The sequence below is a fragment of the Homarus americanus genome, unplaced genomic scaffold (assembly GCF_018991925.1).
Source record: "Homarus americanus isolate GMGI-L3 unplaced genomic scaffold, GMGI_Hamer_2.0 scaffold25860, whole genome shotgun sequence".
Classification (NCBI taxonomy): domain Eukaryota; kingdom Metazoa; phylum Arthropoda; class Malacostraca; order Decapoda; family Nephropidae; genus Homarus; species Homarus americanus.
Window position 1 is genome coordinate 2,566,335 of NW_024724693.1, and position 25,003 is coordinate 2,591,337.

The window sequence follows — 25,003 nt, forward strand, 5'->3', positions numbered from 1 at the left end:
ACGGTAAGAGAAGATGTAGTCAGACCGGCATTTAGGTAACATCTCCCTCAGCCTCATGATTCACTTACCGACCCAAGGAAAACTTTTTATTTTTGTATATATCTCCACGATCATTGTCGCTGATGGAAGATGACGCGTTAGCATTAGTTTATTGTAGTTTAAAGTTGCATTTGATGAAGCTGGGTGAGATAATCGGTAGTCTCACGGCGTGTCACCTTTGATACAGTCGTAGTTTTGAGTCGTTGACTCGTTGAGTTGAGTCGTTGAGTCGTCCAAGCCCACCTGGGTTACACTTGTAATTATCTTAGCTTGTAAGTATACACAAGTGTACACAGGTTCTGTTATCTTCATTTGTGGTTCCTTGGTTTAATGTAAACACACGTGGTGATTTTCTAGTTATATTGGATGCTCTGGTAGTTACAGAATTGTTTGTTGACAGACTACTGAGCATTAGCTTGTAATTAGCTGATAAAATTAGAGAGAGATACAGCCTTGGGAGCTATGCTCACACACATCTCTTTGGTACGGTGTCTGGCTGTGACCTCGTGAACTGTGTGAAACTGTGAACTAGGCGAACCTCTCTCTGTCTGCTTGTAAGGGGGTATGTAATCTATACGTCAACACAGAGATAAGAGGCTACACTCCACAGGCCTACTCTCACGGAGGCCTGGGGACATATATTTATGGGTTGTAACCTGAATCTGTGTGAAACTACAAATGTTTATGTGTGCTGTCCACCCTAGGAGGTGTGACAGAACAAATGCTTATGTAGCTTTATGCTCAATAGTCTGGGTGATAGAATGTATACAATGAATATATGTCCTTAGCCCATATTTATATAATACTGATTCATAAGGGCTAGAACAAATCAGCATCACTACCCTCACCATCTCATCACCTGCGCTATCACCACACCCCTCTCTGTAGCAGGCAACTCTCTATAGCAGGCAACTCTCTGTAGCAGGCAACTCTCTGTAGCAGGCAACTCTGTAGCAGGCAACTCTCTCTCTCTCCAACTTGAAGGTGTCTTAGCTGGTTGATCAGGTGCAGAGCGGATTAGTGGCTGCTTATGACTCCCAATGACCAAAGTGACGCGCTGCGGGCTGGAATAACGTCATCGCTTGCTTGTGAACACTGCACTTGTCCCTGTGTGATGGGGAAGTGAATTTAGAGTTGATGGCTAGTTTTGTGTGCACCCAATACTCATCCTGTGAGCTGTAGTGAAGAAAATAAAAAGATTGCTGTAGTAGAGGTCACAATAGGTGTATAACAGACCCTGGTGGTTAGGATATTGTGGCGTTGAGTATTAGAATGTTTTCAGTTCATTGTTTGTTTAGTTCTGAACATATGAGTTGACTTAGTTACTAGGTGAAAAATGTGGATACAATCGTAATATATCACTTATATTGCTATTAGAGATAAAATGTGTACTTAGATCTGTCCCTAAAAGGTTCTGTTTTTTCTCACATTTTACGACATAATCTTGAAGTGTGTGGCCATATGTCTGGCTACACACTTTACATTTAGTTTTGTTCACATCTGCTTGAGGGATATACTGCCAGAGGTACTCATATCCTAACCTTAGTCTAGCTGTTTTACTTGATTCATCTCATCCTGGTAAACAATGGATTGACTAGTTCCTGTTTGCACCTGTCTATACTTGCTTCATATTCATCAACAAGTTCTTCCTGTTTGCACTTTGAAGGGATCTGTTTGACACACGTAGATTATATATTCAACACTGTATTTATTAGACGTGAGTTTAGCTAAGGCATCAACTCTATCATGTTTGTGTCTGACTGTGTATGATGATAGATATATTTGATGGGGAAATAGATATGTATGATGGAGAAATATGTATGATGGAGATCTGTGTAGGCTGGAGAGACACAAATGTATGCAAGAGAGATACTGCATTTGTGTAGGTCACCTGTCAGGCTGCCCGCCACCTGCTGTACTGTTGCCACCCTCCTACCATTTGTGTGCTATAGTTAGGTTATGTTAAATTAGGTTTTATCATCTTAGGTTAGTTTAAGTTAGATTATGTTAAATTGGGTTAAGTTATGTGATATTACCTTAGAGTGGTTAATCTTCAGGTGAAATAAGCTGGGGTGTCTAATCTTCAGGTGAAGCGGATTACCTCACGATGAGTATTAATTAAATACTTTCACACTTACGTCAAGAGTTGAAAGTCAATTGGTGTTGAGGTGAACTTCACGCTGACGTTACTCTTGTTTCCCGCCCTAGTACCAGGAGTCGGGACTTGCTTGTGTTGGCATCGGTCGTCTGGGAAAAGGGTCACAAAAAAAAGAATAGGAATTAATTCATAGGGCAAGGTAACGGGAAAAAATTATAGGAGAAAGTCACTAGGAAAATTAACAGGAAAGAAGTCACCGTTTAGGTTTACATGTTGAACATTTCGACAATTCGTTACTTTCTAAAAACAAAAGAAAACATTCAAAACCTAACGTAACCTAACGTGTTAATGATATAAAAATATGACTTATTTGCCTGTGATTTTTTTTCCTAGCCAAAATCCAAACTTTTTTTTTTCTGACTTATTTTCCTGGTGATTTTATTTTCCCTTTACTGTTGTCATCACGTCTGTGTATCCGTCTATTGCTTTGTATGCTTAACACTGAGGCAAAACTTCCATCCCTTGGTGGGTAATTTCCAGCCGTTGTCCATAAATGGTAGTTCAAGGTGAGGAGGAGGAGGCCAGCGTCGGTGTTCTGTTCTGGCGCTGAACACACACACACACACCACACAACACACACACACACAACCACACACACAACACACACACACAACACACACCACACAACACACACACACCACACAACACACACACACACACACACACACACACGCACACACACACACACACACACACACACACACAACACACACACACACACAACACACACACACACACCACACAACACACACACACACAACCACACGAGCAGCATCATCAGAATCGAGTTACGGAGAAAACGAGCAAAAAAAAAAAATTACCTCTTAATATGTGTGTCTGTCATTTAATTAATAAAAAGTGGGTCTTAATTCTTCTATTTTGACGTCATCACACTTAAAAATAAAAATATATCCCCAGATTTAACATTTTATTACCAGAGTGTGCTCCTCCGCCCGCCCCTCGCCGTATTAGGATTCAGATGACGAAATAATAAATAATAAATAATGTACGTGTTTTGGGTCGGTTGAAAGCTTTTCTCTCAGTGTTTGTTTTTCGTTTCATACCAATGTAATAAAATAAAATAAAGTACCCGAGTGTGTATAATGATTAATCTCTTGAGTATGATGATTTTGCCCTGGAGTATAGTGATTTAGCCCTTTGAATACGATGTTTTAACCCCTTGAGTACGATGATTTAACCCCTTGAATGCGATGTTTAAACCCCTGGAGTACATTGATTTAACTACTTGAATATTATGATTTAACCCCACGAGTACGATGATTTAACGATAACGACCCTTAAAATTATTAACCCGTTTGCAAGTATATGCTGATAACCACAGAGAAATAAGAAAACACGAAGTTCCAAAGCGCTTTCGTGTAATTCACATCTTCAGGGGTGACTTACACGAAAGCGCTTGGGAACTTCGTGATTTCTTTTTCCTTGTGGCTATCAGCATATATATGAGACTGGATTATATAATGTTCCTACTGTCAATTGAATTACAAGGTAATATTGAGTAGGCATTATCCCAGTCAATGCAGTGCTTATTATCCCTCAAATGAACAAACAGAGCATTGGATTCCTGGCCTGTCCTAACACTATATTTATGTTGTTTAAGTCCAGTTACAAGATCCTTACCTGTCTGGCCTAAGTAAAACATATTACATTCCTTGCAAGGAACCTTATAAATGCAGCAACCTACAGTGATTTACTTGCATATATATATATTTCATTAGCCCAATAAAGCACGAGATCAGATCAACACCTGCTCTGCTGACCATGATTGTGACTGCCACCTCTGGACCACCAGGATACTAAAAGCAGTCCTAGACTCTGTTCACGGCGCCATAAGCTCGTTGAACAGGCTTTGTGTGAAATATAACAGAGTGTAGACTGCTTTTAGTATCCTGGTGGTCCAGAGGTAGCGTTCCCCGGTCACAGTCATGGGCTCGTGGGCCGTGGGTTCGAATCCTGGTGGGTTGAGGTGTTGATTGTATGTTATATAAATATATATATTATATATATATATATATATATAATTACATCATCTAATGTAATTAAACTTCGAGAAAGTGTGTAGTAATGTCATGTAGCCTCAGTGCCCTTCACATGACCTCAGCGCATTACTACACAGCCCAGGTCAACACATAACTTGCTAGTTAGAGGCGGTTGACTCAGTTGGTCCAGGTACCTGACACTGATCGGTCGTGTGCATACTGAAGCTCTTACACTCATGCTCCCATAATCTGCAAAGGTATACACGTCCATTGTGTAGTTACTGTGATGTCAGACTTTATCGTGCATAGAATCTTTTTTTTTATAATAAACTAGAAAAAAGACGTAATTGGGTTTGTAACTCTACCCAAACAGTACTCATTGTGTGGTTCAGTGACTTAATTACAGGTAATGAGTGTGTGACCTTCACTACACGACCATCAACTCAACGTTACAGTAGAACATGAGTACGTTGGTTTAACCCTGATAATGAGTAATTTACTCCTTGAGTACACTAAACCCCTTGAGTACACTAAACTTCTTGAGTACATTAAACTCCTTGAGTACACTAAACTCCTTGACCACTAAACCCCTTGAGTACACTAAACTCCTTGAGTACACTAAACCCCTTGAGTACACTAAACTCCTGAGTACACTAAACCCCTTGAGTACACTAAACCCCTTGAGTACACTAAACCCCTTGAGTACACTAAACTCCTTGAGTACACCAAACCCCTTGAGTACACTAAACCCCTTGAGTACACTAAACCCCTTGAGTACACTAAACTCCTTGAGTACACTAAACCCCTTGAGTACACTAAACCCCTTGAGTACTATAAGGGGCCATTATCTCTCACTCCGCCAGCATCCTCGACAAGACGAACAACAGCTGTGATGGAACTGGTAGTCTATTGACATTAACGCCTGAGTGTGATTACAACCTCACTCAAGACGCCATCAGCATTGTACTGCAGCTTAAGTGAGTCGTTTAGATGCTCTCCTCTCTTACCATCAATTACCTGGAAGACTCAGCCTACAAGACTTCCAAGAATTTATAAAGAGATCCTTCACAGAACCTCAGGTGTGTTAGGCTCTTCCCCCCCGTGATTAGTGACGATACAGGTATATGTTGAAATTTGGTCTTCGTGCAAGGTCGACGCCACCACGTAGGCGTCGTAGCTACAGGAGGCAGAGTAAACTATGTTCTCACCTGGGCAAGAAGGAGGGTGGGTGGGGAGGGTGGGTGGGTGGTGAGACGGGGGTAGGGAGGGAGGTTAACTGAATGCCAACACGTAACTCAGTGTGTTGGGGACAAGTGCACCAGCCTTCTCACCCTCTCCCCTCACCCCCACGCCCAATCTCCCCCCCACCTACAATGCGCGTCTCTAGCCCCACCCTAGACTTCTCCCTCCAGCCCCCCCACGCCCAACTTCCTCCTGCCCCCAACGCCCTTCGCCCACCTTCCTCACATTCCTGGCCGTACCTTGGTACATCGTGCGTAAAGTCGACAGTGTTTTGTTTTTCTTTACGTTGGTCGTGATAAATCATCTTCAGTATCTGTCAATTTCTTACTGTACAACACCAAAAGGTATATAGTCACAGTCCTTATTAATTACAAACACCGTTATTGAATTTAATTTAATTGAATTGAAACATTTTATTTAGCCAGAAGAACACAGATACAGAGTGGATAATAATAACAATATTAACATGGCTGAGCCCGTTGAGAACCTGAGCTCTCTTTGAGGCACCTGATATACTGTACACTATACATTTATCTCAGGGAAGTATTAGGTAACATTTAGTATCATCTGGAATAGTACAATAGCATGGTAGTAATAATTACATCTCATAATGTTACCACAGTTATCACTTCAATATTTATTTATTTTATTATTTATTATTTTTATTTTGCATTTATTATTATTTTTTATTTATACATACATATACATATAAATTACAGTGGAATTGAAAAACATAAGTATAATGGGGGCGCAGTACAACCTACACTCAACAGATCGTTATGAAGGACAATAATTACAAGTTGATGAGTAAAGTCAAGTCATTTATCCCCAGTGACCCTTATCTCCCCCACACACCCACCTAACCTCTGTACTTTAAGACCCACACACACACATAGAGTAAATATGTAAACTTTATTAGAAGAAAAACATTTAGTACATTTAAAGCAGGTGATGAGTGTAGGGCAGGACTCTAGAGTACGGTTGGGTAATGTTCGTTTGTCCTTGAACTGGACCCTATAGTCGTGAGGGCTGGTGAGAACAGTGTAGATGCAGTACACGGCAAACTAAGCCTTCGGTACACAAGGAGGAGCTGCCCCTGACTGTCTTCACTTCCCCAACGGGAGAGAAAGGTACCCACTTACAGCTGGGGATGCTCCGGGGTTGAACCAGCGACCTTTAAGACACGAGGCGAGCGAAGTAGACCAACGGATGAGTACAATATGCGTTTCAGTTTATCCTCTGTTAAAATCATCAAGTGTGTTATAAATGGCGTGTCTTTAGGTTCAATCTGATGCTGTCATTCCGTGCCTGATGTCAGTGTTATGTGAAACTCTTTCTCGTGGTGGCAGGACACATCTCTACAGCTCTACTCGTCCTTGGTTGGTCCCGTGAGCAACCTTTACCTGGTGTGGCAGCAAAGTATGATCCAAATGCCGTGATCTTTAATACACTGGTAATATCACCTGTGGGCTTTGTATATCATAAGGTCGTTTTCTCTGTGTGTGAGAGCAATGTTTCCACCAGCTTGACTGAAGACTGCCAGGTGGCCACTACAGGTGTTCCTCTCCGCGCTGATGGCCACTTGTTCCGCTCCGCGCTGATGGCCACAACACACGGTCTTATGAAGCAGACAGACACAGAGGCAGACACATTTTTATTGGTCTACTCATCCGGACCAGTGGCGTGGCATCCCAGCTTCATAGTGATGTGGGTGGCGGATACTGTTAGAGTAAAGGTCACAGTGCATCAAAAGTATCCAACAAACAGAATGGTTTTTCACACCAACTTCTTGTCTGTGGAGCATCTCTCTCTCTCTCTCTCTTTATCTCTTTCTAAATTTTTCCGGGTGGTGGGGGGGGGGGGTTAGTTTAGTTTAACAAATTTATTGACAAAGCTTGGAGTAAAGTTTGCCTATTCTGAGTAATTCAGTCAGGTCTTGACACTGAAGGTGGTATCACTGCTCACTGCCACGCAGGACAGAGGCTCATACACAAAGGAATAGATCATATTCATTAGCAGTATATATAGGTCAGAGTCATGTGGGTGATGTCACTGTTCACTGCCATGCAGGACAGTGGGAGACTTCGTGACCAAACGTAGGAAGGCGACGAAGGATGTGGAGACAACAGGTGGAAGATGTGATGATGGTACCGACGTGTTCCTTCCATATTGTTTGTGGTCAGTGATGATGCTGAGGGGTTTGGTGAATTTCACAACCTGAAGAATGTTGTGACCCGGCGCTGAGAGGCGGAACATGGTCAAAGGAGGAGGAGAGGTCTTAATTTGGTTGATAGTGACATGGTCGGCGGCGGCACAGGTATGGAGGCTGTTCAAGGTGCTCGAGAGGATGCTGTAGACTTAAGAAGTCCTAATACCTGTGGTGTAGTCGTCGATATCCTTCCAACGAGCGGGAATATCCTTCAGGGTAACATTGATAAGGTTTAGGAAACAGAGAGGTCTCATCCTGGTATAGTATATATCAGGTGCCTCAAAGAGAGCTCAGGTTCTCAACTGGCTCAACCATGTTAATATTGTTATTATTATACACTCTGTATCTGTGTTTTTCTGACTAAATAAACTGTTTCAATTCAATTATGGGACGCCGCGGGTGGGTGAGGGAAAGGATGGCCCCTCGGAAGTGTATAAGTGGCGGCGTTCTCTAAGGAAAGTCTGTAAGTTGTTATAAGATTTTTCGGGATATCAAGGTTGAACGGGTTTGTTTATTAATGTGTGTGTTTTTTTAGCATGTGCTTTGTTTTCGTTTGTTTTGTTTATGTTGTACAGCTCTGTGTGTGTGTGTGTGTGCATACAGATATTTGTTTATACCTTTATAGATCATGGGTACGTGTGTGTGACGACTGTAAAGTACGTGTGCGTTTGTGTGCGCGATCTTGTTGACATTTCACCACCATCGTCTGTAGGAATTTCTTTTTTACACTGAAATATTTACACGATACGGAATATTTACACGGCCAAGGGATAAAATTTCCTCCTTGTACTAACCCTTCACGCATGACAAGACTCAGTTCACATATTTACAACGAATATATCACTCTATCCGATCTGTTATGTTAGGTTATGGACAATAATAAAAGTTGAGCAAAAATACCGAGCCTAGATTCTTCTATTTTGAGGCCAGGTTTTATTTTTTGTAGTTTTTTTTTTCTGCGTATTATATTATCGTCAAGGCTGAAATAAGGTGTTGAGAGTTTACCCGCCACTTTTGTATCGTAGTTGAGGTGTGAATTAGATACGTTTTCCTACTTACTATATAATTATTTAAGGGATAATTTTTTAACCTAACGTAGAAAGTTTTAAGAATCCGGGTCTTATAGGTCGAATATTTAATTGTAAAATAATTAACATAAAATAACATCTCTTTGGAATTTTATTAAATGCAAACAGAAAGTAAAACAATTTTTTTTTCAACTGTTAAAGCACATTTGTGACATTTGGCAAGAGAAAATCAAACGACGTATCAGCTGCTGGCAGGGACAAACGGCTCACGTCGAATGTGAATAACTAACTAACTGTCAGAATGCATGTGACAATGTACTCAAGGCCGACAGCTGCTTGTTGTGTGTGTGTGTGTGTGTGACAACTTTATAAATCCGGACGTGAGGTAAGTTGTATGTGAAAAAATCATATGTTTGAGAGCAGAGAATGGCAGTTGTCAGTGACGGCTAGATGAGTGGCTGACTCCCTCCCTGCCTGGCGGACTTCATCTCACTCTCCGGGTTTTCACAAGTTCCTTCTGTTAAAATATTCCTCTAAAAGCTGACATGAGACGTATCTAATTACTCACGTACCAACAGTGCAAAGAAAACCCGATATTCTAGTGAAATTCTATCGAAACTAAATGGCATTCCACCTCGTCTATCCGGGAAAGTTCTGTATCGTCAGTTATGTAATTTCCTTCGTGTTTTGTAACTTAAGCAGCAATGTAATCGAAGTTGGCGTCATAAATGGACAAATATATGAAGAACCGGTGAGTCGCTGAGGTGTTTATTGGGAGTCAACGTTTGAATTTCTGGGCACTAGTGAGGGTGTATGTGACCACCTCAGGTCACCTCTGCCGCCCTTCTTACACACTGCCTGGAGTCATTGTGTACACTACGCAAAAGTTGCTTCGCTTTTTCTTGTTGTTGCTGTTTTATGAGGGCGGTCATAGCGTGTTGCTGCCACCATGTCCGTCTGTCGAGGGTCACATCTACCGTTTCATCAATATTACACCAAGGATCACAGTCGGCCTTAACATATGTATAACAAACGTGTATCTCATGTGCCAGAAACTTACTGATGTGTCGCCTTGACTGATTTTTCAAAGTTACTATTTCCATTATTTCTTAAAGTCACGTCTCTTGTGGTTCGGTAGGCGAATTATGTATGCTGTGCCCCGGGTGCCACTACTACGCCTAATATGTGTTCCCAGTGTCCCTTAACGTGGCCACTTCCAGTAATATTCACAGTAGACGCAGGATTTTATGTTCTAACTCGCGTGATCAGAATCGCAACAGTTAAACAGTCAGTCCCTGGGCCAGGAAGAGCGCCCGACGCGTACACCCATGTAGTCAGGCGACCTCTGGCCTGTACGAGTAACAAGAATGAGGAAAACAGGTTTGTCTGGCCCCTGGAGAATACTAAATGTTCAAATGAGTATTTTTAGTTTGGTAGAGGATAGATTGGGACGGGATTCCCAGAACCACGAGCAACGCACCTCCTGCAGTGATCTGAGGAAGGAATAATACAAGTCGGAGAAGTTAAGAGAAAATGAGACTTTTGATGAAAGGTTGAGTAAGAGTTGTATGCTGGAGGGGAAATACACTGAGGAAGCGTGTGTGTGGGGGGGGGGGCAAAGGATAATGCCTGTCTGTGTGTTTCGCAATTACTGTACATAGGTTGACACAGGGCGGCCAAACGAGGTTGCCAAGGACTGTCTAACCTGGGAGGAGCAACACTAGCTGAGCTGCGGGACAGTAACGGTAGAACAAGGAGAGTGAGGAGACTTGACGCTGTTGGGACAAGACGTGAAGGTTATCATCAATCTGTGAGTTGTCGTCAGAAAGTGTGATGTCTTGGTCCTGGACATCTGTACTCACTGCTGGAACACAACACGGGAGCTGTACTCTGGCACACACCTGAAGATCATGAGAAGCTGATGTATGTAAAATATTTCCTTATTATGCAGATAAGACCAACTTCCTGGAAGCTTTCTTGACGCTGTTAGTGACGTGGACTTCCACGGTGGGCCGCAGGAAACCTCATTGACTTGCATTCTAATTGACGATGGTTGACTGAGTAGACTGCCTGCAGGCTTAAGAGGCCATGCAGGAGCTATGAAGAAACTCTGTTGTTACTTGATTAGAAGAGACGAGGTTGTCAGAGCATGAAGAGAGGAGAAATATTACAGCCATCGGCAGAGGAATGGTTGTTGATGTTGAGGAGCAGCAGTGTGAGGCGACACAAGCTCAGGTAAAGGCCACCAGAGAACCGCCCTCAACACATAATAAACTCTTGCGCCGCGGGGACAAGTTTGTAAACACTGAGATTAAGGACCCAGAGAGACGGCTGTGTACCAGAGAGATCAGGACATGGTTAAGACAATATACGAAGAAAACATTTATGACAGAGTTTATCCACGGCTCTCGTGGGTTGGCTCAGGAATTGACGACAATGATCACAATGTTGCGGGATGACCTGGCCAGACGAGAGGTGATCGTTAAGTAGAAAAGACTCGGAGTGAGAGAGAAGCTGCCTGCTCTTACTACTGTCTATACGGCTCTATAACCTTAGAAATCGCAGACGTGAGTGAAATTGAACACTAGAACGGTGTCGGGGATCAGACACTTCCTAGATACTGTACTAGAACGGTGTCAGGGATCAGACACTTCCTGGTTACTGTAATGGGCAACAAGATGTTTACATAATGAGGAGTAAAGTGCCAGACAGGAAAGAAAGGTTGCACACTACGTCAGGGACAGTGGCTACTACAGAGCACAACACCTCAACGCTACTGCAGGAAAGCCTTCAGACTGACCTACTGTATACATCCTCGTTTTAACAGTAAAGTGAACGTGAAGGGTGGCGGTGGCAATAACAAAGTGTAGTTTAGAAGCGTCTTGTAGGTGCCATAGAGTAAAACTGACAACAAACAGAATAACTAGTATTATCACCTTGGACTTGGGATTATAGAAAACGGATTTGCCAATGCTTATAGGTAAAGGACCTGAGGATTCACAAGACTACCTGAAGATGCGTCTGGTCACGGTGCACCACTACCGAAGAGGCACAACACGAGGCTAGCTGATATAACACCTCCTGGAAATTGTACTCTATATACAGTTTATATCAGAACAAATTTAAACCATTCTCGAGATCCTAAAGTACCTGCCGGGTATTGATAGCTGGCCTTTTAGACGTGGAATAATAGATGTAGGTGTTATATTATTAATTTATTGATGCCTTCGACCGTGACAGAAGCGCTGGGAGAGAAGCAGAAGACTCGTCGAGGATACATTGAAACTGATTTAGTCTATCCTGGAAGACATAAGAGAAATGTAAAAGAAAACGATGTAGAGGAAATGGAAAGTGGATGAGGGAAAAAGTCACCAGGTAGATAACTTAATGAGGAATGGAAGTTGTTAAGTGGAGGTACCTGAGGTTGTGGTGTGGGGTTAAAATTATTTGAGATTGTGAGGTGATAGTGTAGGGAAGTAATAACTATTTGAGGTTGTGGGCTGATGAAAGAGAGTGGGGTTGTGAGATAAGAGACGAAGGTACTAGGGTTGTACTCACCATCAAGGAACTAAAAAGATTTCAAATGAATTTAGACATACCATAAAGAAAGAAGAATGACCCGTTGGAGAAGATAGACTCTCACCTAACCTAATCTAACATAACACACCATAACCAAACCTAACCTAACCCAACCCAACCTAGCATAACATATCCTAACATAACCTAACCTAATCTAACAACCTAACTTAACCTAACCCCAATACAATGAATCTCTATGTAACTGTCGCATTAAACTGAAGATAATAGTACAGTTAATGCCCGTAGCAGCAGCAGTAATGGGAGATATTAATCAATCTATTTTGTATTCTGTATTTCATTTAAATACAGAATTTATCTTACCGTAGATGTTGGTTAAAAAAATTGAAGTGTGTGATGAAGGATGAGTTACTTTGTGTTACTTGAGTTACTTTGTTACTTGAGTTACTGTGTTGCTTGAGTTACTGTGTTGCTTGAGTTATTGTGTTGCATGAGTTACTGTGTTGCATAAGTTACTGTGTTGCTTGAGTTACTGTGTTGCTTGAGTTACTGTGTTGCATAAGTTACTGTTGCTTGAGTTACTGTGTTACCTAAAGTTACTGTGTATTACTTGATACCCTCATTGTAAGGTATTGTTATTTGTTTGACCTGCCTGTGTGGAGAGAGGAGGAAGGAAGAGGAAGGAGTAGGAAGGAAGAAGAGCAGGTAACAGTAGAGAGCTTTAATCCCCACTTTGTGCTGGGTGGCGCGACTGGTAGTGTAGTGGCTAGTGTTGAGTACTGACAAGATAATATAGGAAATACAGAGAGAGAGATTATGTACAAACGACGATGCTTTAGATGTACAGGAATTAGGTTAGAATTGAGAAGTGTGTGGCAGTGTGTGTGCCGTAGGTGAAGGAGAGGCCCCACCCATTTCTTAGTCTTCCAGTTAACCAGAGCGGTTGTAAGTGAGTTGTCTTGCCACATGACCCAGACTTCACCTCATAACTGTTGTCTGTGGACTGACAACATCAACATTGATATAAGAGAAGGTTTATAAGACTCCCGCGGTGTTATTGTCAGCAGCTGGTCGTCGGCAGTAACATTCATCGCGTAGCCTTGGGCCTCTCAGTGGGTGTGACCCTCGGATTCCAGCAAAAGGTGATTTTTTTTTTTTTTTTGTATCCCAGTAAATGGTTGAAGCGGTGGTAGTAAACGTGGTGATGTGCCGCCACCTGTCGTCATGAAGCCACAGTATAAGTCATAATAGTGTTATGGTTTACCAATATGAGGAATAAAGTTACATTTAACAGTGATCATGAGGAGTTGAATGAAGGAATTGTCTGCTGAGAGGCCAAATATGTTGGCGGACTGTCCACTACATCACAGTCAAAAAGTAACGATCATCATAACAAGTCGAACGTCTAACAATATTATTAATAGCGATGATTTTCGACGTGACTTAACTATTTTGCACTGTACATGTTGACACGTTACAAGTGGCAGAGCGCTGACGTGTGTACTGTGGCCAACCGACCTACAGTACAAGAATCTGTGGCAACTGTTATGGACGCGTTGGGTGAAAGATGACAGCCTTTGTTTTCTGGCGGGAAGTAATAACATCAGCCGGAAGATACTCTTTTGAAAGCCGAGTAATATAGTTTAATGATCTAACTGAGATGTTAAATACACACTCGTCAACAATGATTGCGACATCACTGTATAAACACGGAACCTCATAATTATCGCATTTACGTGATAAAGAAATATAGTTTGTTATAATAATAGACGCCCAAAACAAGAAAATGTAAAGATTATAATGTAAAGGAAATACGGAGTCAGTACGTGATGGGTTAGGTTCATGGTGGAGGCTAACGTCCGTATTACAGATAATTATAACTTGGCTATTAACCAATAACTGTGTGAAGAGATTATTAGTGCGGTGTCGCTATGGTGATGCAGGTGGGCGGGCGCTCCATGTCTACCCGCACATACACTAGTCCCCGTGAAGGTCATGCCGCCGCCGCCCACCACGCTCAGAACGGGTTACAGTGATGTCATTTGATTATATGTTACGTTTAAAACTCTCGTAGACACATTCCTCCTTTACCCACGCTGCTGCGCCTCCTCCACAACATCTATCAGTCACAAGAAACAATGTGAACTATATACCAGGTTTATTTCACGAGACTGCTCCCTCGCCCGACACAACACGTTAGTGCACACGCCTAACATGTACAGCACGTTTTTTTCTTCACCACTTACTAGCGCACTAGCCGTTCGGGCGGTCGGTCTGATCTTTGTTATAACCTTCACTGGGCGGTGTTAGTACAGTAGCAGTCCGGAGAAACCGACCCGGGGTCTGGAAGACCGCGGTGGTGAGAGGCAACACGCTGGTGGCAGACCAGGAGATAATGAGGTGGTAGATGGCGGGTTTCTTCGTCAGTTCAGTCGGTCTGTCTCCGGAATAACTACTTCTAAGAGAAGTGAAGTAAAATCAAGAGCAGAAAATGGAGGTCACAGGATGTTTGGTTGTTGTGTGAGTCATCTGAGTGAGGCTACCGGTGCACCGCCTTAAGCCTCACTCTGCCCTACACTGTCAACATTACGGTAGAGCGAGGAGCCAAACAGTACCGTAGTTATAAACCATGAATGTTCTCTTTACTTTTGGTCTTAACAGGTGACATTAAAGAAGATAGTCGTACGCTCTCTGCACATTGTCGTGAAAGGTATCATATGCTGACTTTCTTCAGTGTGAACTGTTAAATGAAAATGTATATGTGCCTGAATTATGTACATGGGGTACTAGGAATCTATAGTTAAGTTTGAAATTGCCCCTTACATGTTTTGTTTTGATTTCAAATATTTTGTTGGACAAATGTATTTTGAATTCCTTGTATATATTTACCATGTATTTATACTTTTGTCAATAAACTACTACTACTACTACTACCCTCGTGGAGACCACCAGCCCAGGGTGTGAATCTCTCATTAGTTTGGTATATTCTGTATAGAAATAGTAGTACAGTGGGCAGACATTACTGCTGTACAGTACTGTACTTATATTTTGATCATAATGTGTAGAGTAAAATACTGAAATAAAAACGAGTGTAAACACATTTAGGCAACGTTGTCTCAACCAAACACAGTAAGCCAGGGAGGAGAAAGATTACAACGCAGTCGCATAGATGAAGCCAAGAAAGAATGCCAGATAATATTATTTATCAATTAAAATTAGAGTAATACTGTCCCAGGTAACCAATAGGACGCCATGAACGACATGGGCAGATCCGTAAGAGGACCAATCAGCGCGAGGGAAGCCTTGGCGCCAGGGCCAGGAGGAGCCAAATGTCAGTTGTCGCACGAAAAACTTGGGTTGAATAATACGCTCAGGACTGCGTCATCATGTTGAGATGTGCCAATCTATCCTGCCGCCACATTCCTTTATCATGTGGGCCAACAACCTGCCTTGTCCAACTACGTATAGACTGTCTCTATGCATATACTCGTACATGTGTGCATATTTGAGGCGTGTACATAGGGTCCTTTCAAGGGACGAAGGAAGGGGATGAATTCGCCCCCCCCCCCCAACTCAACGTTAACGACTTACATGAGTTCTGATTGTTTTGACACTGTAACTTACCGATACTGAATGTAGGAGAGACGCGCTGACAAACTTTCTAATATAGATACAATCATGTAAACTTAATTTTCAAAACATTAGTGACGTCAACGATATCTTAGTGGTTTAATATCGATACTGTAAGATATGTTGACGTCACCCAGTACTGTACTCTTCATATTCAAACCTTTATAGACACATCATCAATATTTTCACAAAGCAGGTGCAGGCGTACCAAACGACCATGGGCTAGAAGCCTCGTCCATAAGATGTGAAATACCATGATAATAAATTTTAAATGAAGGGTTTTGCTGGCATCAATATCAACTAACCTAACCTCCCAGCCGTATTTAATATTAGTATATAGTAGAGGATAAAAATAAAATAAATAAATACAAATATAACTTTCCGAACTAAATTCTCTAGAGTAAGAACTAAGAACTTTTGGTATACCCTGCCATGAATTATGTGACAGCACCAAGGAGGAAAAGTTAACACAAACCATTAAGATTGCAGATCAATACATTTACTAAACGTAATTCAAGTTTTAGAATTAGCCAATGTTTGCTAAATGTTCCTTCACAAGCAAATAAAAATAATAACACCCAATTCGGGGGAAAAATTAAACGTGATAAACATTCAGACACTAATTTCGCCTCCGTCTGTTTCTGATGATTAAAAGAACTTTGGTGATAATATTAAAGGGTTTAGGTAAGTGAAAATAATGTCATGGTGATCGGTGTGCGGTTCGTGGGATCTTCACTACTATGAAAATGTCGAACTTGGTGATCAAAGTAAATAAATATTGGTGATCAGTGGCACCATTATTGAACAAAAAATATATATTTGTTTTTATATAATGCTACTTGGTGATGTAAGTATTATTTGATAAGAAAATCTAGTACAAAAATCAATAGACTTGGTGCCTAGTGGAAATGTTATAGCAATCAACATCTTGGTAACTTATAAGAATGATTTTGATGATTTGGTAGATATAATATCTTGGTGATTTAAGATCTTTTAGTATCAAACATAATCGTGGTGACTTGGGATGTGAATGGTGATATGTTGGAGTGAGGGAGCAAAACGTTGTTGGTTGAACTCTACAACAGCTTTTTGACTATGAGGGTAGTTATGGTGGAGGCTGCCTGGTGGAGACGCAGCAGAAGTCGGTATTGACACAGCTCCTTCTCCACTTGATGGTTGTTGTGGCTGCCGAGGGAAAACAACACTCGTCATGAATATAAGAATTAAGGCCACTGTACTAGATTAATGACCTATAGGAGGTAACTTTAAATTAACAATCAATCATTTGGATATTCAGTCCACTCACCCATCATTAGTTCGCATGAAATCATTTCTACGGGATCAGTTATATTTTTTTAACTTGCATTTTTCTGGAAGTACTGTACAGGGTAGGGCAGAAATAACTTGACACCTGACACATTCTCAAGACTTTAAAGACCCACTTCTGTGTTACTTCTCACCCACCCTGTACATGAAAACAAATTGATATTTTGGGTGGACGAGAGACTGACTGACCTGGAGGTGTGCTGGCGAGTATGGTAGAGGTGTGAAAAACAGCCATCATCCCCTGCCACTGCCCCTTCCATCACCGCACCTGACAACCATTTATAACATCAACAAGTTAAACAGTTTGGAGACAAAATGAATTATTTTTTTTAACATTAGGACGATGAAAAATGTCATGCTATTGAGTGAATTAGAGATTGAAGAGTGAGATTAATGGACACAGTGACTCACCAAGGTTTGTGTTGGTGTGATGTGAGGCGGGAGGCGAGATGTACGCGGAGTCGGGGCTGAGAGAGACTGTGATAGATCCTTCCTGGTACCCCAAGTCTTCCTCCTCATCCCTTGTAGTACCTGGGCGGCCCCACACTACACGCTCCTCCGTCACCCTGCCTTCTTTGCCTCCTGTCAACACAACAACATTATTTAACATACCATAACATTTTATAATTCAGTAATAAACACAAATTAGAAATCCCTCCTCTGTGGTCACTCAGCAGACCCTACCTTTCTTTTTCCTTGCCAAATCCGTATCTGTTGGTATATGCTTCATGTGCCATTGTTTATTTTGTAATTACTATATTTCCTTCTCAACTAATTCATCAGTTAACCTTGTGAGCCAAACCCGGCTCCCCGCAGCCAGTGATAAAGGTTATTGAACTGAACTGCTTCCATCAACTTACTGTATACCAGACTTGCACACACACACACACACACACACACACACACACACACACACACACACACACACACACACACACACACACACGCACATACTACATACCTTATACACGCAAGCACGCACCACATACACTACATCCTTGTAGGGTCAAGACCTATTCAGGTGCTGCTCCTGCTGAGCAGCGGCAAAATGTTCGGCCCATTCCCCAAGTCCCTCTCCCCGACCCATCCTCACCACCGGGATATCTACATAATCAAAAGTGACAATTTCGTTTCGGAAAGAATGGGATCAGTGTTGAACAGTGATGAACAGTGTTAAGCCAGTGAATTCAGCACTAGACAGTACCAGTGAAAGCCATGACCCACCAGTGAGATAAGCACCCCTGGGAAGTGACCGCCATCTTCTGACCAGGAGGTACGAATCAGTCCACCATGGGAACAACAGAGGGCCGGTCGGCTTCACACCTGACTACGAGATAACACAACACCACCCAGTAGGGTGAGGTACTGTGACACCACCCCACACCACACGGTGTCCCCATGACCACGTGAGGTCCTTCATATTAACACCCGAGGACGAGTTACTGCACCATGTGAACACCACACCACCTGGTGTCTCCATGACCACGTGAGGTCCTTCATATCAACACCCGAGGACGAGTTACTACACCACGTCAAGCCCCTCCTAACACCATCTGTTACTACACCATGTGTCTGCTATTCAACACTTCAGCGTAAATGATTTACGTGACCTCCACTGTAAACATTAATCTGTATGTTCCTTTACCTTTCTCTAATGAAGGCTTTTGTTAAACCACCAATGTAAGTAATAAGTCATTTATGTCCAATGTATATTTTCAGCCTTCGGGCTGCAGAAATTTTTCAATAAACTGTTAATTATTAGTATTATTACACACACACACACACACACACACATGTATATAACCACAACTAGTAATGGTCAACAGTACGAGGTCACTTACTTTTTTTAGTAAGATGTGCTGTGCTCAAGGTATCCATACGCGAGGACTGATAATTGTCCACACCTGAAGGTAGTCTAGTGTCCTCACGTGAAGGCAGAGAAGTGGTGTCCTCGCGTGAAGGCAGAGAAGTGGTGTCCTCACGTGAAGGCAGAGAAGCGGTGTCCTCACGTGAAGGCAGAGAAGTGTCCACATATGAAGGCAGAGAAGTGGTGTCCTCACGTGAAGGCAGGGAAGTGGTGTCCTCACGTGAAGGCAGAGAAGTGTTGTCCAAGAGTGAAGGCAGAGAAGTGGTGTCCACACGTGAAGGCAGAGAAGTGTCCACACGTGAAGGCAGAGAAGTGGTGTCCTCACGTGAAGGCAGAGAAGTGTTGTCCACCACGTGAAGGCAGAGAAGTGGTGTCCTCACGTGAAGGCAGAGAAGAAGAAGTGTTGTCCAAGAGTGAAGGCAGAGAAGTGGTGTCCTCACGTGAAGGCAAAGAAGTGTTGTCCAAGAGTGAAGGCAGAGAATTGTTGTCCAAGAGTGAAGGCAGAGAAGCGGTGTCCTCACGTGAGCTGCTCCAGGTAGTGAGCATCAACGGGTTCCCACCACTCCCCCTCACACATCACTCCCCCGCCATCTTCAACCCAGTACATTGTTTCCTCTCTCACACCCTCATCCTGCGAATCATTTGTGTTTGTTGGGTCACTGCGCCTCCCCATGACCCCCGATACTGACTGGTACTCGAGGTCAACACCGTCTTCCATATAAGTTCGCGATGGGCGGATCTTTTTCACAGCCTGGTGCTTGGTGCCACCTGTGTCCTCTGGGTCACTGGCTGCCCCGTAGATCGATGAGTGTGTGTGGTATATAGGATAGATTTGATCCAGATCAGCCTGAGGTGTGGAAATGTAAGACGAGCAGTACTCACAACATTGTTCTTCATCTGTTGGTAAAAAATATATATAGTAATGTTATTTTGTTGATTAAGCTCTAACGTGTGAGACACTACATGAGGGACTGTACAGTACATAATAGGTAATATATAAAGAACAATTGTCATTTGTTGTGAAAAACATCTCAGAATCAGGATTACAATGCTACCAAACAGGGAGGTACTACCCCCCGGGAAGATATTGGGAACATATTGTGTTGTCTAATGGTAGACCCTGCTGCTATATGTGAAAAATCCCTGGTTGATGATCTGACTTTCTGCCTCATTGAAATACAATTGCAGGGTCTTAATTGTTTCTCTTACTATTGACAACACAACGTACAGATATTGTTTCTCACTATTAATCTTTTTTTTTAATTTTTGTATTTATTTCTGGTTCTTTATTATTATTATTAGTATTATTATTGCAGTGTTGTTATTATTATTGTTATCATTATTATTTTATTTTTTATTTTTTTATTTGACTTATCTGAATTATTATTATTATTATTATTATTATTATTATTATTATTATTATTATTATTATTATTATATTATTACATTTTCGCGCCCCAGGCCCCGATGTGGGTCAGTAACCTCTGCCCGGGTGGGCTAATCCCCGCAAAAAAAAAATAATAATAATTAGTTAAACAGATGAGTAAATCTAACCTGAGGGAGAGAGATATTTGGTGAGGGCCGGGGCGTTGGTGTGGAGGTGAGGATAGCGGGTGGAGTTGCACACTGCGTCGGCCACGGCAGCAGTGAGCAGTGTCTCTTATCTGTACAGCAGCCGTGGACGACATTACTACCATGCACGACGACATTGGCAACGGTGGCACCTGAGGTACAGTGACTCCTGGCCACCAAGCTTTACCTGTTGGTGACACGACACTCTCACCTCCACGATTCTCGTGCCTCTTATTGACCAGCTGCCGCCGGTGACACATTTGGCCGGAGGTGGAAGGAGGTTCGTGGTACCTTTGGCTGGAGGTGGAAGAGGGCTCGTGGTACCTTTGGCCGGAGGTGGAAGAGGGCTCGTGGTACCTTTGGCCGGAGGTGGAAGGAGGCTTGTGGTACCTTTGGCCGGAGGTGGAAGGAGGCTTGTGGTAGGAATGTATAGGGGAGAGCGGGCGAGGTGGGGTAGAGGGTGGAGGGTAAGACGAGTGAGCCATGATAAAGAGGCTGTAGTAGACGGTCAGTGTTAGCGGCTCCTCCACAGCCTCGTGTCTAATCTTTATGGTAACACCAGTGTTGCTCCACAAGTTCAGCATGTTTTGCTGGCCATCTGGAATAATAAAATAGTCAGTAAAATCACCATTGCTAATAAGCCAACTCAATGTCCAGAAAACACCGTCAGTAAACATTGGAGATACAATATGTATATATATGAATTAAAATTTGGTCATTGTTTATAATGGTAACACACATCTGTGTCGTGCAATACTTCTCCAGCATGTTGCACAATGCACACCGACCAGAGAACACTGTCTCACAAGTTAATCTGTGCTGTATGAGAACATCACCCCAGACGATACTCAACCGTCACATTTAATTTAACAGTAAGATAGTTGTGAGTACAAAACAGAAGTACTAGAAAATATTGAGGTGTGTAAGGACAGTTACAACACTGAAATAAGTTATGGTAATATTTAAGCTGTGCAGGTAAGCTGGGTGTTGGCTCAGAACAAACTTGTCTGACTGTGGAGAAAGTTGGTCGAAGATCCCGCCGTCAAGGTCACACCACTCACAATAAGAACATAAGAATGGAGGAAACTGCTAGTCTTGTACTTTACAAGCCATAAACACAGCTTGAGCGATATAGGTGAATCTTGGCTGGTAGGTTGTGTGATGGACGACGGAACTTACAACATTTCCATAAAAAAAGGCCAAGTCATAAGAAAAGTCATTTAAACAAAATACCCCAAATACCAATAGATATAAATAACAAATAAGCTGAAAGAAGGGTCCGATTTTTCTTTGTTTTAGTTACTTCCTCAAAAATGACTACAGAAACGTAATAATTAAGTGGACAGAAAGTGCATTAACTATACAAGTTTTCTTCGTCTACATTTTCTTAACTACTACCTGTACTCTATATTGTTAATACACCTAACATATAACAAAACAATGTACACTACATAAAATTAAATATGTAATATATGCAGACATGAAGTGCTCCAATATGTCAGGTCTATCACGCGATGACAACTACTGCCACCAGCATCTATTGATCTTTAAATGTTGAAGCTGTCATCTCCACTGTGTCCGTAATGTGGCCTAGTGTATAATGTGGCCCACTGTTTACGTAATGGGGCCCAGTGTATGCAGTACATAATGTGGCTCATTACGTAATGTGGTCCACTATATGTAATATGGCCCAATTGTGTATTGTGATGTAGTCCAATGCACGTATTGTGGCCCAGTGTACATAATGTGTGGTCCACTGTGTACTTGATGTGGCCCACTGTGTACATGTGGCCACAGCACTAAACTACCTATACAAGCTTCAGATATTTTTTTTAATAGCACTTTAGATTCTATGGTAATGTCTTCAAATCCAAGTTATTAATTATGACAATTTAAATTAGTAAGAGTGTAATTTTGTTTAAGAATTAAGCTACTTTAAAGCTTAGATTAATTATTTTGAAACCATCACTTCGAATTATTTTGCAAAATTCGGCCAACTTTATCGCCTAATCTATTTTACCGTATCTAAGTTGTAACGATACGGGAAATGCGGATTATTTTTTCACGTATTTTTTTTTCATTCATAAAAACAATTTCCAAAAACCACATTCACGGTGTAAGTACGGTGATGTGTGTGGAGGGGGGGTGTGTTATGTACTGTACTATAATTTTCTAACCTAATAAGAGAATATCGTCAACCACAAGTCGGGGCGGATCGAGGCTGTAAATATAAGATGAGTTTTATGTTCATACACCTTATATTAGCCGTTTAAATTATTTACATTACAAGTTGAGAGGTTTGTATGACAGTGAAACAAGAGTCGTACAGTACATGCGGTCCAGAAGATCCACACCAAGACACGTTATCTCAGACACTCAAGGTTTAATTCTGTATTAACATTGGACTCCTGGACACACCCGTCAGGAACTACAAGGCGAGGGTTAAACACACTACTGGCTTCCTAACCCCCGACAACAAAGTAAATTAAAATTAAAAAATAACTCCGTCCCTCAAGGTAGAGTACACAGTGCACCGGCATTACTGTTTTGTGATTGGCCAGCCAGTGGGGCGCGCCTGCCACACGAGCAATTTGGCCAATCACCAAACAAGGAAGAGCAGGCAGAGGTGAATACCAACGTTAAGGGTGAAATCCAGGGAAGCCTTTGTTATGAGGAATTTCTAGGTGCTGCACCTGCTCCGCCTCCGCCGCCAGGTAAAGTACATAATTCAAGTAGTATTTTTATTATTATTAAATACGCCTTTAAACATGTTAAGATCATAAGAATTATGTTGGATAGATACAATATCATACTCCTAACTTTCGTGGTTGTTGACTTGAGACTTCACACACTGTACTGTCTATACAACACTGCAGGTATACAGGCGTTGGGTAAACAGCTCATATTTGAGCCAGTTTAAATTCAATTTTCGCACCAATACTGAGTTTTATATAACTAATGAGGTTAAAATTTTAGACATTTTGGTTTCATTTGGTTAATGCACAGTAATACGTGTTTACATCTACATGACCAACAAAACTTCCTGACCCATCACAGTTTTGACCGAAATACGGCGAAATGGATATAATTTTATAAAGTTAATCCAACGTTGGTTTCCTTGATGTCATATTTACCTTAAGTACACTTAGATTACATATAGATGACACTGCTTGTTGTCTGAGCCTGCCATAAACCACGTGAAAGTATTGCACTTGTCAGACATTTGTCTTTCGAACCAAAGTGGATTGGCGCCAATGTAGCGATTGCTTAACGCAGATTAATACTAAAAACGTTTCAAATCAAATTGATCACACGAAAAAAGTGTTTATTGAAAATATTAAGTTACATAATAAATAAATAATACAATATAAAAACCTGGCATTTGCCTTTTGTACGGATGTTATGACGTCAACTTTATGATTGCAAATATACATATATAAGTATGTATCTTAATAAAAATTATGAAGATAATTTCTATAACATTAAAAAAACAAATGGAAATAGAATGTTATGTAATAAATGACTAATGTTTAAAAACTAGTCATTATTTCTGAATCGCAAGTCAGCTGATGAAGTAGCTTCCCGCCAAAACTTCTGGGAGTTGTTTGGACACAAGGCCACGTGCACTGTCATCCCGTGCACCACAACACTGTCATCTCGTGCACCATAACACTGTCATCTCGTGCACCATAACACCATCATCTCGTGCACCATAACACTATCATCTCGTGCACCACAACATGCCTGGCGTCGACGACTGGACAATAACCCAACTCAGAACCGTCGACAGAATATTTGGTGAGTGATAAGTTTATTCTCACTAACGTACAGTAGTGTAGAGTTAACAGAGATGTATTAATATTTACGGAGTAGAGTCGTAGTTCATGTTCATATTGTTTCATTATGTACTGTACAAAGACAATGCTGTATACAAAATGTGATAAACTAAATCAGTTCAGTAATGGATAGCCCAAGGGACCTGTTTAAGAGCTTTGGGGTAATACTGGAGCGGATGGCGGTAAATTTTTCATTAATTCACACAACTCTGTTAGAAAATCATAACTATGTTTTTCTAGTGTGTGTTTGTGTGTTTTGATTGGTTTTGACCTTGATTTTTTGGGATGACCTGACCTAACCTAACCTAACCTGACCTAACTCACTTATTTCTTACCTTATTGGCCTGGTTCTGGTTCGTCGTCGGATTTACTACTATATTGGTCTTGACGATACTTACATTCGTTCTTACACTTAAGGACACTTTACTGAGGTCGATAGAACACCGCGGAGATCTAAAAAATGAACTCGCTCCATATAATTGCATCCATCGCTGACTTCCATGGTCGGAAATGAATTTGAATTTCGAAATATGAGAGACCCAAAATCACAATCGAATCT

General features: G+C 41.7%; 1 protein-coding gene and 1 long non-coding RNA gene across 7 annotated transcripts in view; one reads left to right on the forward strand and one right to left on the reverse strand.

The window, feature by feature from the left end:
- Nucleotides 1-25,003, forward strand: part of LOC121864515 (HORMA domain-containing protein 1-like) — a 78,688-nt gene that overhangs the window by 50,544 nt on the left and 3,141 nt on the right. The window lies entirely within an intron of this gene.
- On the reverse strand, nucleotides 775-17,722 carry LOC121864517. Its single transcript, XR_006088597.1, has 4 exons — nucleotides 17,581-17,722; nucleotides 17,359-17,437; nucleotides 2,178-2,286; nucleotides 775-1,146 (listed from the first exon to the last, which is right to left on the reverse strand). It is a non-coding gene; the product is annotated as an uncharacterized LOC121864517 (long non-coding RNA).